Source organism: Thermobia domestica, chromosome 8 (assembly GCF_964235325.1).
Source record: "Thermobia domestica chromosome 8, izTheDome1.hap1.1, whole genome shotgun sequence".
Classification (NCBI taxonomy): domain Eukaryota; kingdom Metazoa; phylum Arthropoda; class Insecta; order Zygentoma; family Lepismatidae; genus Thermobia; species Thermobia domestica.
In genome coordinates, this window is record NC_137461.1 from 151320690 (window position 1) to 151339166 (window position 18477).

Here is an 18477-nt window from a genome sequence, read left to right on the forward strand (position 1 = left end):
TGGTGGTGATTGATTTGAAATCTGATAGCTATCCTTATTGAATCTTATGACTCATAGACGAAAGGCAATACATGCTACAACACTGGCAAAGTTATTGTTAATGCAATTTGATTGGTTGATCACTATCTTTCCTGCAATCTGATTGGTTGATCACTATCTTTCGTGCAATCTGATTGGTTGATGATTTTCAAATCTTTGCTGTATTCAGTTTTAAGTTTTGTTTAACATTTAAAAATCTTGGTTTCGTTCAACATTTTGCACTCACTGATAAATATGATCAAAACCGTTTATTTGTTAATCGAATAGTTAAAAACCGGATAAAGTTTGACGGTTAACCGTGAAACGTAAAATTTTTTTTAGTTTGAAATTTTTTTGCTTGAAATTTTTTTGTTTGAAAATTTTTTCGTTTCCAAATTTTTTTTGTTTCAAAATTTTGTTTGAGATTTTTTCGTTTGAAATTTTTTGTTTGAAAATTTTTTCGTTTGAAATTTTTTGTTTGAAATTTTTTTCGTTTCCAAATTTTTTGTTTGAAATTTTTTGTTTCAAAATTTTGTTTGAAATTTTTTTCGCTTCAAAATTTTGTTTGAAAATTTTTGTTCTCGAAATTTTTGTTTCAAAGTTTGAGTTGACATTTTTAAAAGTTTGTGCACTTATTAGTAAAGAACCGGAACTGTTTAGAACAGAAACCTTTGATATTGTGGTGCAATAGTACACGTCAGAACCTGGGGTTGTACTTGAAATGAAAAAAAACACAATTCATTGAAATGGATCATTTTATTACACTCCACATACATCCATACCAGATAGTGGTTCTGGATATTGTCGATACAATGTATTTTGAACTTCTTGCACTAGTTTGTCTTTAGCATATAATTTTAATTCCAGTTGAAGTCTTTTAAGGTCTAATGCAATATCAATTGGTGGAAACTCAATGTCCATTTGATCACAAATAAACTGTTTATCAATACAGGTATGCACTAGCCGGAACTGTTTAGAACAAAAACATCTGGCAACGTTGTGGTGCACGTCAGAACATGATAATGCAACGTCATCAGTTTTGCATCATCGTTCGAGTTAGTATTCATCATGGCTACTTGTCTGCAGTTTCTAAACACACGTGATGTGATGAAATCATTTACCAAGATTACTAATTTACAACAGAATGTACCTTATAGAATCTTAGCTAGCCAAATGATCCCTACAAAGTTTGGATTAAGAATCGTAGTGAAGCTTGAAAATGATAAGAATATAATTTTACCAGCAAGATATTTACCCATGGAACCATCAAAACAAGAAGAACTGCTGCGTTTCTTAAATACTGGATCTGTATCTTTATGTTACAAAGGATTCTTGGGTCGAAGTCATCAACTTGAATTTAGTACACAGCAATTATGATGAAATCATGAATTCAAACGTCAGCACATCAGACATAGTTGTATGAATGTGGTTGGTCAGCAACTGTGATGAAATCATGAATTCAAACGTCAGCACATTCCTTACCAATGACGTCAGCAATAACTATAAACCAGCAAATACACTGTCATCCCACGAAATCATTTGAGCAAGTGCTTTTCAGGAGGAAAGATGTGTACTTCTAACGATAAAGAGTTCATCTTCGCAAGCTATTATCCAATAAACAAAACATGTGATGATTGGTATCAGTGCTAGAACATTTGAACCTGTGATTCGATTGGGCAAAGCAGAACAATTTGGTGTACAACTGACCTGTGAAGAATGGCAAATATTATGTTCACGAATCGACCAAATGAACGATTATTTTCATGATGAGCTAAATGTGACCATAGTCAAATCATTAGGCTCAAATCATGAAGTGGTGCTGCGTACAGTCCTCGAAGAGAAGATGGTGCTGTTACGTAAAAAGAGTACATTCCATGTCCCTCGCAACATGGTGTATCTAACACAAACGGAATGGAACAAATTCATCAGCGTATTTCAGTGTGTGAAACATGCAGTGGAAGTGTGCAACAAAACTAGTATATTCCTGAAAAAGTACTATTTTGAAAAATGTGTTATGCATATTGTACAACATGTATCTAGATATTGTGATGGTTGTCAACATCGTTCGTGGGTGCATACCTGTATTGATAAACAGTTTATTTGTGATCAAATGGACATTGAGTTTCCACCAATTGATATTGCATTAGACCTTAAAAGACTTCAACTGGAATTAAAATTATATGCTAAAGACAAACTAGTGCAAGAAGTTCAAAATACATTGTATCGACAATATCCAGAACCACTATCTGGTATGGATGTATGTGGAGTGTAATAAAATGATCCATTTCAATGAATTGTGTTTTTTTTTCATTTCAAGTACAACCCCAGGTTCTGACGTGTACTATTGCACCACAATGTTATCAAAGGTTTCTGTTCTAAACAGTTCCGGTTCTTTACTAATAAGTGCACAAACTTTTAAAAATGTCAACTCAAACTTTGAAACAAAAATTTCGAGAACAAAAATTTTCAAACAACATTTTGAAGCGAAAAAAATTTCAAACAAAATTTTGAAACAAAAAATTTCAAACAAAAAATTTGGAAACGAAAAATTTTAAACAAAAAATTTTAAACAAAATTTTCGAACAAAAATTTTCAAACAAAAAATTTCAAACGAAAAAATTTTCAAACAAAAAATTTCAAACGAAAAAATCTCAAACAAAATTTTGAAACAAAAAAAATTTGGAAACGAAAAAATTTTCAAACAAAAAAATTTCAAGCAAAAAAATTTCAAACTAAAAAAATTTTACGTTTCACGGTTAACCGTCAAACTTTATCCGGTTTTTAACTATTCGATTAACAAATAAACGGTTTTGATCATATTTATCAGTGAGTGCAAAATGTTGAACGAAACCAAGATTTTTAAATGTTAAACAAAACTTAAAACTGAATACAGCAAAGATTTGAAAATCATCAACCAATCAGATTGCACGAAAGATAGTGATCAACCAATCAGATTGCAGGAAAGATAGTGATCAACCAATCAAATTGCATTAACAATAACTTTGCCAGTGTTGTAGCATGTATTGCCTTTCGTCTATGAGTCATAAGATTCAATAAGGATAGCTATCAGATTTCAAATCAATCACCACCAATGATAGACTATGAGCTGTGACTAAAGTTCAATGTATTGTTTCAAATTTCGCACCTTATGTTAAAATTCTGTTTATCACCATTCCCAAATTTAAAGAATACTTCTCCTGATATACCTAAGTCTTAGAATTAATCATATCATTATATGTTCAATAAGGTCAATAATGTCCGTCAATTGTTTACCTGAGTAGAACCAACCGTTTAATGTACTCAAACTTAAGAAGTACCACAACAAAGGAAATGAATCCCTGTACACTACCTCATCAAGGACAATCACGTGGTACAACGTCTTGCTTACGTTTATATTTGGCGGGAATAATCAAAACCAATGACGCATTATCAAATTATCCTACAAAGTTTCAATGTACCAATGTCCTGGACTCCTAATCCCATCATAGGTCAATAACCGATCACGTGATCACAATGATTTACCCAAAGAACATTTACCAATTATTGATACGACAATAAGAAATGTACCCCCTCCCAAAATTTAAGATTGGTACACAAATACACCTGTGTCTTATGAAAAAAGTAATAAATCCTGTACTTATTCAATAATAAAGCCGGTCAATAACATTTAAATTTTGAATATTTGGCCATAAGAGGAACACCAATGGGTCCTAGAAAACGTTTACCGAATTTTGTTATTTGATAATTCCCAAATTTAAAAGGGAACATAAACATATAAAGGTAATAAACCATATAACGTGCTAAATAGGTGTCAATAACCTCCGAAATTCGATTTTTGGTAGTTCTTTACCCATGAAAGGGAACGATGTGGACCATCCAAATTTATAGTGGTACATATTGAAGACCTGTACTATGATACCAAATGCTTATATTAAACAATTTCTAAAACCGAGTGGATGTGCCAAGATACCCCTCCCAAATTTTTAAAGGATGCATCAACGTACCCATATCTTATGATAGGAAATGAACCTATATACATGACCATATAACCATATAAGGTAATAGAACCTCATCAAAGGGGGAGAAATTGGGCCAAAAACCAAACACATGGTACAACATATTGCTTATGTTTATATTTTAGCAATTTTTACCCATGAAAGGGAACAAGATGGACCACCCAACTTTATCATGATACATGTTGAGGCCTGTACTATGATACCGAATCCCCTCCCGGGGTGCATCAATGTACCTATGTCTTATGATAGGGAATGAACACCTATACATTACCATATAACCATATAAGGTAATAGGACCTCATCCAAAGAAATAAATTAGGTCAAAACCAAACACGTGGTACAACGTAATACTTACGTTTATATTTTGTCAATTTTGTACCCCTAAAAGGGAACGAGGTGGACCACCCAAATTTATAGTGATCCATATTAGGGTCCTATACTGTAATACCAAATGTTTAATTGAGCAATTTCCAAATTAAAGAGGTGGGGCATTGTACCCCTCCCGGGGGTGCACAAATGTACCTATGTCTTATGATAGGGAATGGACCCCTATACATGACCATATAACTATATGATGTAATAGGACCTCATCAAGGAGATAAATTAGGTCAAAAATCAAACACGTGGTATAACGTATTGCTTACGTTTATATTTTGACAATTTTGTACCCCTAAAAGGGAACGAGGTGGACCATCCAAATTTATCATGATACATATTAGGATCCAGTACTATGACACCACATGATGAAATTAAGCAATTTCCAAAATTAAAGGGTTGGGCCAAGGTACCCCTCCCAAATTTTTCAAGGGGTGCATCAATATACCCATGTCTTATGAAAGGTAATAGACTCCTGTATACGCTCATGTGAACATATAAGGTAATAACACCTCATCAAAGAGAATAAAATCAACCAAAAACCAAACACGTGGTATAACGTATTGCTTACGTTTATATTTTGGCAATTTTGTACCCCTAGAAGGGAACGAGGTGGACCAACCAAATTTATAGTAATCTCTATTAGGGTCCTATACTATAATACCAAATATATTAAATGGGTAATTTCCAAAATTAAAGGGGTGGGCCAAGGTACCCCTCCCAAAAATTTAAAGGGGTGCACAAATGTACCTATGTCTTATGATAGGTAATAGACCCCTATACATGACCATATAACCATATAAGGTAATAGGACCTCATCCAAGGGAATAAATTAGGTCAAAAACGAAACACGTGGTTGTACTAACAATTTGGCAATTTCGTACCCATGAAAGGGAACGAGGTGGACCACCCAAATTTATAGTAATATATATATATATTAGGGTCCTATACTATTATACCAAATATGTAAAATGGTCAATTTCTAAAATTTAAGGGGTGGGCCAATGTACCCCTCCCAAATTTTTAAAGGGGTGCACCAATATACCCATATGTTATGAAAGGGAATGGACCCCTATACATGACCATATAACCATATAAGGTAATAGGACCTCATCCAAGGGGATAACTTGGGTCGAAACCAAACACGTGGTATAACGTATTGCTTACGTTTATATTTTGGCAATTTTGTACCCCTAAAAGGGAACGAAGTGGACCACCCAAATTTATTATAATACATGTTAGGGTCCAGTACTATAATACCAAATATATAAAATGAGCAATTTCCAAAATTTAAGGGGTGGGCCAAAGTACCCCTCCCAAATTTTTAAAGGAGTGCACAAATATACCCATATCTTATGAAAGGTAATGGACCCCTATACATGACCATATAACTATATAGGATAATAACACGTCATCAAAGGGGATAAAATCGACCAAAAACCAAACACGTGGTACTACGTATTGCTTACGTTTATATTTTGGCAATTTTGTACCCCTAGAAGGGAACGAGGTGGACCACCCAAATTTAACCTAATACATATTAGGGTCCAGTACTAAAATACCCAATGTTTAAATTGGTCAATTTCCAAAATTTAAGGGTGGGCCAAGGTACCCCTCCCAAATTTTTCAAGGGGTGCATTAATGTACCCATATGTTATGAAAGGTAATGGACCCCTGTATACGCCCATATAACTATATAGGATAATAACACCTCATCCAAGGGGATAAATTAGATCAAAAACCCCCGAAATTTGAATTTTTGGCAATTTTTTAGCCATGAAAGGGAACGACATAGACCCCCAATACTAATAGAGGTACATACTATGGTCCTAGGCTACCATACCCAATTTTTAGATTTGGCAATTTCCAAAATTTAAGGGGGGTGGTCCTATGTACCCCTGCCAAAATTTAGGGGGTGGGCCAAGGTACCCCTGCCAAAATTTAGAGGGGGTGGTCCTAGGTACCCCTAGGTCATTGACCCTGGGCCAGGTCATTGACCTTTGACCTATGACGTCACAAAAATTTTTGCTGACTCGGCGCAATATACGCGGACCCCTACTACTTACGGTTTAAATGTTCCTACATCATACCCTTTGTGTAGCTCTCGTGACGCAGAAGGCTTCTGATAACTTGTAGATGAAATTAAGAATAAAATTAAGGCATAAATTTTGTACATAAACTTACAAAACGAGAGGAGATGGAAAGGCTTTTAGATAATCGAGACGAGAGAGTTCTACAAAAATTTACGAAACGAGACGAGAAAACCTTATTTTTCTTCTCATCTACTCTTGTAACAGTAGTTCCGGGTTATCGGGATGTCTATTCATGACATGGAAACAACACTTCCTGTAGGATTCCTGTGAGATATTTCTGGACTATTTGTACTATAATCATACAATGAGTTTTGTACATCCAAATATTGTCACATGACAGATACATCATATTGAAATCGAGTCTTCTGAGATCTAAAGGATAAACTTATGAATTAACTCATGAAATTACGTAGTTTAGCAGCTTGGATCGTGACATGTTCGTATAAAGTGTGGCAGGGTTTAGATACTGAACGAAGAAATAACAAAGTTTCACTTATATGTAACACTTCCCAAGTGTAACTCTCCGATTTTGATAAAAATTTTGCAGGTAGATACTGCACATGAAATAAACGATTGTGTTTTTTTATTTTCTGCGGAAAAAGGATTTTAGGGGGTAAAAGACCCCACCCAAAATTATGAAAATTGACGCCCAAAGAGCACGAAGAAGTGGACCGAAGTGAATAAAATTATGCACAGATATTGTAGACCCGAAATGAGGGAACACGTGTTTTGTATTTTCCCGAAAAAAAAAAACGGTCGGGTGAAGCACAGACCCCTCAAAATCTTTGATCACGAAATATCAAACGTGCTACTAACAGTATGTCAGAAGTGCCTAAAGGAGATGAAGAATTGCAACAAACTTTGCAGGGACAATACGCAATCGATTTTGTTATTTTGTGGGGAGAAATGTCTTTAGAGTGCAAAACTCCCCACTCAAAATTGTGACAGTTGATGCCTTAAAGGCAAGAAGAAATGGGTCGAAGTGAATGTACTTGTGCACAGATATTGTAGACGTAAAATGGGGGAATACGTGTTTCGTATTTTCCTGAAAAAAAAAAAAAAAAGTTGGATGTGGCACAGACCCTTCCAAACCTTTGATTACAAAGTATCAAAAGGGCTAATAATTATGCGTCAGAAGTGTCTAAAGGATATGAAGAATTGCAACGAAACTTTGTAAGAATAAGCAAACATGTTTTTATTTTGTGCGAAGAAGCAGTGTTCGGACCAAGGCCTCTTCCGTAAAAAGTAAATATTATCGTAGAAGTACAGGATACAGTGGAACGAAGCGAATGAAATTATGTGTAGATGTTGTGTATGCAAAATAATGCAATTTGTGTTTCCCAATTGTCTTCCGATTTGCTTCAAATTTGGCACATCAACAGTAAACAAATAACAAATCGACACGCGTTTTTGTTTATGCGGAAAAACATTGTAAGGATTAAATGTGCCCCCCGAAATACTATAAAAAAACGTTATAGGTAGGAAGTAGCTGATGCTAAAATAGTAAATTTTTACCAATAGATAGATGACCTAAAAGTTAGGGTCAATACAGTGAATCTCAAGTGTGTCGTGCTTCTACCCTCAAAATTTCAAGTTCAAAGCAGTGGCGGATGCAGCCCCTGGCCGGGGGTCTTACGCCCCCACTTTTTTGAGTGGCAAAAATAATTGAAGCTATTATTTATACATTTTTGGAAGCTTATAATAAACTTATGATATACCTATCATAGTCTGGGGACTGGCTGCCTCCAGTTTTTACCTTCTAGATCCGCCATTGGTTCAAAGACTGCACATTGCGCCCTCTAGCGTTGTACAAACGAGCAAAGGTAAATCGAGTCGTTCCAGGAAGCCTCACTGACGTTCGACTAATGACAGGAACATATATATGTTGATTTAACGTTACTGTTCTGTGAAGTAACACAAAATAACAAGTATTTCCTACTTTCAACCGTTTATGCATTGGCAGACTTTAACTATTTTAACATTAGCTATTTCGTACCTATAGCATATTTTCAGTGGCATATTTAGGAAGGGACTTCCGGGTTTAAGAAGACCCCCGAAATCTTACTTACTAAAGTATATTAAATATCTTGCAAAATTTTCACATTTTCAGACAAAGCCCCCCCCCCCCCCGAAACAAAATCGTAAATACGCCACTGCATATTTTGTAATATTTCGGGGTTACTCTCTTAAAATGTTTTTCCGCATAAACAAAAACGTGTCGTTTTTTGCGGCTTACTGTTGCTGTACAAAATATGAAGCAAATCAGATAAGGACACTTGCGAAACACGTATTACCTTATTTTACATATACAATACCTAAACACATTTTCATTTGCTTCTATCCACTTCGTCCTGCGCTTCTACGGTAATATTTACTTTTTTCGAAGGGGGTCTTGGTCTCCGCACAGTTTCCCCGTACAAACGAAGAAACATGAGTTCGTTTATTTTTTGTGTAGTATCTGAAACACAGTTTCGTTGCAATTCTCCATGTCACTTAGGCACTTCTGACTTATTAGCGCTTTTGATATTTCGTAATATACGGTTTGGAAGGGTCTATGCCCCACTCAACTGTTTTTCCAGGAAAATACGGAACACGTATTCCCTCATTTAACATCTACAATATCTGTGCACAATTTCATTCACTTCGGTCTACTTCTTCTTGCTTTTCGGCCGTCAAATTTCACAATTTTAGATGGGGACTTTTGCACTCTAAAACCATTTCTCCACAGAAGATAAAAGAATCAATATTTGTTTACTTTTTGAGTATTGTCCCTACATAAAGTTTCGTGAGGGTTCTCCATATCTTTTAGACTCTTTTGACGTATACTTATCAGCACTTTTGATATTTCGTAATCAAAGGTTTGGACGGGTCTGTGCCAAACCCTTTTTCCAGCGCTTTTTCCAGGAAAATACGAAACACGTATTCTCTCATTTTAGATCTACAATATCTGTGCACAATTTCGTTCACTTTGGTGCACTTCTTCTTGCTTTTCGGGCGTCAACTTTCACAATTTTGGGTGGGTCTTTTGTCCCCTAAAACAGTTTTTCCGCAGAAAACAAAAAACATATTCGTTCATTTCATGTGTAGTATCTACCTACGAAATTTTATCAAAATCGGAGTGTTACACTTGGGAAGTGTTACATGTTAGATATATTATAGTAGACAAAAGAAGTTAGATGAAGCGAAAGAGATAACCAAGTTATTGATCAATTCATGTTTCTTCTAAAGAGCTTTACTCATTGGTCTAGTGTGCCTTTAGTGTACAAGGATTTGAGTTCAACTTCCGGTAGATCATCGAACGCTCTATAGTAGTTTAGATATCGTCCTATATAAGGTTACTGCTGACGAACAATGTAAATGCAAATCATTTGATCAACGTTTGTCTAAAGTAAGAACTGGTGCTTGTAGCCTAGGGATGGTATATATCATTAAGAAAATCGTTTTATATCTAATTTGTAAGCTAATAACAGAGAATTGTTTTAAATAATACAGTGTTGCGCACAGGCGAGCACCCAGAAATGTTTGTTGGGAGAATCCAAGCTTTGGGAAGGAGGTTCCAATACAATAAGCCACTACGTCTATGTAGTATTGAACGAGTGTTATTCTGCCCTCGAAAATATGATAAGTAGATGTAAAATACTTTCGCCTATATTTTCAGAAAAAAAATGATAGAATTAGATGTTTTACAAGAGAAAGAATAACTTACAGATAAAGTGTAAAATCAACTTTTCATGCTACATCAATTATTTCCCCATTAAACAAGGATCATTTTATTGAGACACTTTAAAAATATATTTCAATTAACAAGTGTTGAGGGTTGTCCGGATTCGGTGTACCACCCTCGTGGATGCACCCTTAGTTGCGCATTAAACTGAGAGAAAGGGATTTTATATATATATATATATATATATATATATATATATATATATATATATATATATATTGTATAATGTAGGGGACACGAATAAACGATCAAACACCTTTGAAAGTAATGACGATTTTGATCGTTTATTTTTGTCTCATGCTTTATACATTCTTGACATAAATGTGCACCTGCACACATATAGTACGTTCATTTGATCATCTCTTTGTTAGTGTTCAGGCTATATAGGAAGAGATCTGCATGTAAAGTAGACTTGCTCCTCATAACATTTCCAATAAGTGTGCTTCTTATTATATATAAAATAACGTGTATATGTTTTACCTGAGTACGTGTGTGCGTGTTTGTTTGTCAGCAGATTTCGATTTTCGCTCATTTTCCTAAACGAGTCATCTAGAGCCATTAAATTTTGAACACAGGTAGAATCTGTACCACATTTAATCGCTTTCGAACTCCTTTTTTCGATTTTTGACTTTGAGGATTGGCGGGAAGTCAAAATTTTATGCAAAAATTACATTCAAGAAAACGAACCGTAGTATCTGTGAGATAAACGACACAAACTTCTTTTTTTCCTGTGTTATGTTGCAAACCTTTCAAACCTTAGCATTCTTTTGCATTAACTTATTAGTTTTGTGCGAGGAACGGGCATGTCAGATGACCGGAGAACGGATAGGGTCAATGAAAAAGGCATTGCTCGTCGTTATGTTTTTTACACATCTCTTAACTTTCAAAGATTTTGCATAAACATTAATTCTTCCCGAAGAACGGGTGTTTCATAGGCGCAGTAACATGAAACTTTCCCTAAGGGGAAAAGCATTAGTATTTGGATCCACCTAGAAAAATATGAAATATGAAATTTTGGTCCCCTAGAATTAAAAACCTAGGTCCCCTATTACTTTTGGGGGTCCCGGTTGGCGTTTTACTGAAATAGGACCTAATTTAAATTTGTGCTTCATTTTACAGAAATATAGTTTGTTTATATGTTAGGGCAGTAGCAGCAATTTAAGGTATTTTCACTTCATTTTGAACTCAATTCCATGTTTCACAAACGCAATTAAAGGGTGAAAATTAACTGAACGCGTTAAGAAGTTATATATATATATATATATATATATATATATATATATATATATATATATATATATATATATATATATATATATATATTATTTGTAGGGCTGAAAAATTCACATTTTATTGAAATGTGCCTAGATCACACTTTCGTTTCAGGAAGTGAGGAACCTAGTCCATGCTACATTAGCACATACATTTTCTTATCGTATCATGTGGAGTGAGAAAATTTTATCTTGAAGTGGGTCCTCTTGAACTATGGGAAACTTAAATGAAGCGCCATTGCCCTCCATGCATCTTCTCCCACAAGTGACGACACTTATTTCTGTTAGTTAGTGATCCATATAAATAAAAATGAAAATGACTGTTTGTGAGTTAATAACGCTTAAACCACCAAATCCGATCTCGATCAAATTTTTAACATACATGAGGTTCGGGCCTGGGATGATTATCATTTCACTTTGATGGCGCAATTTAGAGGAGGGGAAGATATACAAAAATGATAGAAAATGACTGATATTAGTGTCGAATTCATAGTTTTCGGGGTCGCTAAGATGAACAGTGACACTTCTGATGCCATTTAAATCCAATTTCAGCCCTGCACCTCGTGAGCAAATGGAAGGGAGACATTCAAATGATCGAAAATGACCGATATAAGTGCCAAATCAGCAGTTTTCGGGGTCACTGAGTTGAACAGTGACATTTCCAATGTCGTTTAAATCCAAATTCAGCTCCGCAACTTCGCAACGGGAGGGGAGGGGGAGATAAAAGTGATGGAAAATGACCGATATCAGAAAGCGCTTCAGTAATAGTAAAAAGTTACTGACAAACGGATCATATTACTATTTCTTCTTATTTTAACCCAGCGGATGACTGTGATTAGAAATAATGTTTACTGTGGTCACTTCTGCACGTGTGACCAACAACTAGAGCTTCATTTGTTTCTTTATCTATTGAAGTTTTAGTTTCTCTTTTTAGCACCAAGACAATACAAACGTAGGTCTACAGTTGAAGGTGGAATCTAAACCATTACATCCAAATTTTAGTGTTCTTTCTCTGGAAATCGAACCTGGGGTCTCGTATACCAAAGGCGCACTCGCTAGCAACAAGATCAGCGGTGAGGATTTAAAACTTAATGTACTTGTATTGGCCAGATTCACAGCACAATATGTTCACGTCATGTTCTTTCACGTCCTACTGCACGCGTACATGTTACGAAACATTCAGGTTCGAAACATAAGCTTTCCAAATAATCGAAATAGGCCTACCCATAGGACGTTTCTTGGAGACTTCGTTATCGTTCAGAATACTCTACTACGTAAGAATAAATGAAAAAAAAAAGTTTTGTTCTCCAACATACATTCTATGACTCATTAATAACGCAACATAAATGTTGTGTTTATATGATTAATTTGTAATAACTTCAATTACATATTAATTTACAATAACTTCAATTACATTTAAATATTTAAGATACCAATATCAACAAATTAGTATTATGATTGCCTAAAATTAACACGAACCGTCGGTGTCATGAAAAGGAAAAAAAAAAAAAAAAACAATTGATACATAACAGTAGAGTTAACATGCAGATCTGAGATGTTTTTGTGACTCCGTTGATTATTCAACATGACCTGCCCTAGTTTTACTATTATAAGCGGAAGTACAAGCTTGAGGTCTCCTTTTATCTGTTCTAATGACAAAAGTCGGGCACTGAGGAAAGAGGTGAATGGAAGACATCAGCCAGAGCAAGAACCAAAGACGGAAGGAGTCTTCACATCTTCACGTGAAGAGCCAAAAAACAAAACAAAACGTAACGAAAAAAAGAGGAAAGCATAGATGAAAAGAACTAAGGAATCACGAGACACTGTTAAACATTAACCCGTGATTTGATAATTTTTCATCGCTTTGTTTCCGCGTAAATGAGAGAGAATTTCAGTGGGAAGACACCAAAGTGATGTAGCAAGATTTAATAACACACAGAAACAATTATTCGTTATATTCTATGTTGATCAACTATTTGCCAGCACGATTTTATCTAAACAAGTAGTTATCTGTGTCTTTGACAGGTGAGTGAATTTTGTGTATCTTTAAATACGAGGCATGTTTAAAATATTGTTCGAAAACGAAATATGCATGTGAAATCGAGAAACAATTACAGGGTATATTGTACAGCTTTTATCATAAAAATTTTATTTTCTAGTTTCAGAATTTTATTCGGATATTTTTAGAATATTATTTTAACTTATAACTTCTACTTTTAGTACATGTTACATGAATATCAATAATCTCAATTTTTGGTATCTCTGCTTGAAGTTTGGAATACTGTAAGGCAGAACGGGATTAACAATATCATTGATGGTCCGGGTTTCTAAGGTGTACTGTGGTGTTTACAGCTAAGATGCTGCCATCTACTTTTTTTTTATTATTATGTAATGGAGTTCTCATACTAAGTGCTTAATTATTCAAAAGAACTCGGCCACGACACGGAGCTCTGCCGTGGCTTCCTAAGTCTTGCGTTGAAGACTCCTGTCATAAATTGAAGAAATTGAAAGTGTCCATGACCAGTGTATATTCAGATAAATATTTATTATCTATCATGTTATTAGAATGCTAGAATATTTGATTCCATCTTAACCACAAAAAATAAACTAAAGTATGCAGTCATAGTCATGATTGGTCTTATCAATCCAGTTCCATCTCATGTAATTCCATTATAAATTAACTATATGACATTTTAAAGTGAGGGACATGCGCCGAAGAGAAATCCTTGTATAAATGTTGTTGAGCATACTGGCATTAATAAAGAGAATATTAATAGAAAGATATGAATAACAAAGCATATCTTTGCTTCCTGGTTGTTAAGCAAAAATTCTGCCTCCTATTGACGAAATGGACAAAGTTGTCGAGTTCGATTTCCACTCAGACTACAATTTTCAGTGCGAGCACAGGGGCAGCATGCACCAATTTGGTATATGCGCACTTAAATTAAGAGATAAACTAAACTCTAGAAAAGTTAAAAAAATCAAATTATAGCTTTTCATGGAATGTAGCATAAAATATTTGATGACATTTCAACTAGGAGCTCGTGTGTCTTTGGTATCCTCTCCTATCATAGAAGATTGGAAAAAGAGGAAACGATAGCTTTCCCCAATCAGCACCACTAAAAAAAATTCGAGATTAATTGGTAAGTATTCCCTTCTTTTCAGCTCATGAAACTTGGATCTCATACAGGGTGTCCAATATACAACGCAACCCGGAGTTTAGGATAGTACAACTTTGAACCTGAAACGATACACAAATAATGATTATACCAAAATGAAGCCTTGTTCATGTATATATTTTTACACTAGGAAGCAACGATTGAAATTTACTAGAAATCACACTCTGTTGCCAGATGTATCCAAAGGTGTAGATCACTTTTTCTTTTTTCTTTTTCTTTTTCTTTCTTTCTTTCTTTCTTCCTTTTTTTTTTTTTTTTTTTTTTTTGCAAAACAAGTAAATTGACTCATAACTCATACGTATGGATGTTTTGTCGTTAATTTTCAGTTTGCTTAATTGGAGTAGCTTGGAAACTATGGATCAGAGAAAAAAAAGAATTTTTCATTTCCACCGATAACTAATCGGATGGGGCCTCTATAAGGAGGAACTGGTGAAATCGTAGTTTTCATAAATTAACACTCTGAATTGGCAACACTGCTGATGTTTCAGTGCATAAAAAGTAGGGATGGCCAGACGGATCCGGATCTTGGATATCCGGATCCGGAATTTCGGATCTTGGATCCGGATCCGAAGTTTCGGATCTTGGATCCGGATCCGAAGTTTCGGATCTTGGATCCGGATCCGAAGTTTCGGATCTTGGATCCGGATCCGAAGTTTTGGATCTTGGATCCGGATCCGGAATTTCGGACCTTGGATCCGGATTCGAAGTTTCGGATATTGGATCCGGATCCGGATATCCGGTTCCTGAATCCACACCCGAAATTTCGAACTTCAGATTCGGACTCCTGTTTTGAATATTTTAGGCCTTAGATTGAGACCCAGAACTAAAATATCCATAAGTATAAAATTTACTAGGTGAATTTTATCTAACTCAGTGGGAAGACAATTCAATTTAAATGACAAAAGATTATATCAAAATCTAATTTTCACGTTTTTCGGGGTTAGACCACTGTTGCGCACACCCCATCATTTAGCTCCCTCAAATTGTTTTCAAAGTACTTATATTTTTAAGTTTAAATGGATTTTAAAAAAAGGCAAGACTTATTTTATTATGCATTTGTTCATCTAATATTCATTTTAGAGCAATTCTTTTTCTCTTTGTCCGCAACTCTGATAAAAATCTATAACCAGAGGCGAGATTGAACGCTGAGAAAAGCCAGTGATCTGCTAGATCACCTTGGATGATAGTGTATTTACCAACTGGAACGATTTCACGCAACAAAATGGTTCAAAATACAAGAATAATAGGTCTCCTCCTGAGAAAAAAATGTCCTTCACTCGACTGAAATTCTATATCGCATGTTTTAGCTATAAAGGCTCAAGGTGAAATATTCACTCTTTTTTCTTAGAACTCCAAATAAAGCATAGGATAGATAAGGGATTCTCGACCTATGAGTTACGACCCACTGGTCGATACCGAGAAAATATTGGTTCTTTTTCTTTCTTTCTTCTCGTGACCGGGACAAATAGCCTCGTAATTGACGTGCGGATTAAACCCCAACAAACAAATAAATAAATAAATCTTTCTTTTTCATTATCATCATTTCTTTCTTTTTCTTTTCTTTCCTTTTTCTTTTTCTTTTTCTTCTTTTTCAATACAATAATTTTTCACGATTGAGTCTTCCTCACAACTGGAAGCCAGTCTTTCCATTCTACATCATTAGGATTAGATTAAAGCTACATCGGAATTAAGAAATATTTACTCAATTACTGGTATGCAGATCTTTCAGTGATTCTTGTGGTTGTAAATGATTGAAATTCCTGTCATTGCTTTTATATTCCTAAATTGTTCTATACAGTGGTTGGGAATTATTTATAACTTTTTATTACCATTATTCACTTTTTTTTTTCAAATGGTTGGGTATGTTTGCGACAGACTTCTGCAGATACTCCAGAGATACATACGTTTGCAAGAACTTGACAGTAATATAATTTCCATAGACGAAAATCCAACTCTTCTTTCAAAACATTTCGAGTCGTGTTGAGTTGAGTTGATTATGAATTTAACGCCAGCAGCGAAGCTATATGAGACGAGAACCTACTGATTAACGTGGAATCCGAACTACATGAGGTCCCGCCGGGAATCGAACCCGGTTTCGGATTGTGTGTTGGGTTAAAGATGCCTTGTGATTTCTAAGGACTTTGAGTGAACATTTCCTGAACCACTTGCAACAAGGGTGTCATTTAGGGGGGACATGAGAGGGCAATTGCCCCTCCAAGAGTTTGAGGAATACATATACTTTAATAAATTGTCTACTAATATACTAGTACAAAACGTGAAAGTCTGATATCGGTGGTGCTCTTGCTCCTCAAGCAACGCCACTGACTTGCAAATTTTCTTTTGTCCTGGATGTTGAGTGGCGATCCCCGTGTCTCCTAATATCTGCTACAGAAACCTGTGTTAATTAGCTTTGAATGGTAATTCCTTATGGTTTTTGCATCTACCAAGGCACGTGATTCTTTCACATTTCGCTACCGTCTCTATACCTGTAACACGAACTGCCATATATCGTACCAGGATACCAGCTGAACCCGCTCATACAAGGTTAGACATTGCGCCATGGTCCGCCACTGCTACTGCAATGACATAAATGATATATCGTGTAATAAATTCTACCATTCTAAGGAACAAAGTGTTTTTGTTTCATGAGAATTGGTTGTGTATTAAGAAAGTCAAAAACAATTTTCAATAGAGGGTTAATTTCCGTCCAACCTGTATGAAACATGGAAATATAACTTGTAGATAGAACGAATTATATGCGCATTTTAATAGCAGACCTAGCGTTGTACTAAGTACGGCATCACTATTGAGACATATCTACAAATGTTTCTCTTCAGCATTTTCCGCTAAATTAGAAGTCTCCGAAACAATCCATGCGTCGCTTTCAAGCAGGAGTTCACTTTCTTCTTTAAGCAACATAGAAACTTTATTTTTTAGATGATGGGACTACAAATTTTGTTCTCCAATTAAAAAGAAAGAGAAAAAGGAAAATAAATTTTGATATTGTGTTATTGTTATTAACTCGTATTATAATTTATTTTTTCTATAATTCAGATACAATCCAGAATAGTCGGTTGGATCACTTTTTAAAAAACAGGTTCAATTTTACTTCAGGTTATCAAACAGTATCAAGCCTTTGGAGGTCAAAATTAGAATACATTTATTATGATTTAAAAATAGCAGTATGAAACCATTTCGTTAGATGTCCTTCTGCTATTTTTCCAGCAATATCATAGTCCCGTCACTGGAAAACTTTTGTAGTTTGTAGTAAAAAAAAAAAAAAAAAAATGTGACATACGATTTACACAGGCTTCTTTTCAAACTAACTTGACACAATTCAAAGAACTTTGCACTGACTGATAGTCTGACGGTGCCAGGTCCGGTCGATAGTGTAGATGCATTAAAACCTCCCAACCAAGTTCTCTCAATTTCTGATAGATTGTTAAGGACGCATGCGTTCTGGCATTATCAGCGTGGAATACGACACCCCTTTTTGTGACTAGTTCCAGTCATATCTTTTGACTTGCTAGGAACACTTGCGCTAATTGTCGACAATATAGATCCGAATTTATCGTTATATCTTGTGACAGCATGTCGTAATGCACGATAACCTTCCAACCTCACCAAACGCAAAGCGTCAATCTGGCTTTTCCCGCAAACGGTGGAAGTTCTCTTCGCTTCAGCCACGGTCTTTTTTTGCACAGTGTTATCGTTGATCATCCAATTACATCACTCGTGAGCAATTACTTCAAAAATGAATCGAGTTTGTTACGTTTCAGTAGAGATTCGCAGATAGAAGTT

The 18477-nt window shown here is 35.2% G+C and overlaps 1 protein-coding gene across 1 annotated transcript in view; it reads left to right on the forward strand.

Moving 5' to 3' along the window:
• The first annotated feature begins 13379 nt into the window (after positions 1-13379).
• Positions 13380-18477, forward strand: part of LOC145693288 (clavesin-1-like) — a 32034-nt gene continuing 26936 nt past the window's right edge. The window contains exon 1 of the mRNA XM_081769140.1: positions 13380-13522. The gene's annotated coding sequence lies outside the window, so the exon portion shown is untranslated. The remainder of the gene's footprint in view (positions 13523-18477) is intronic.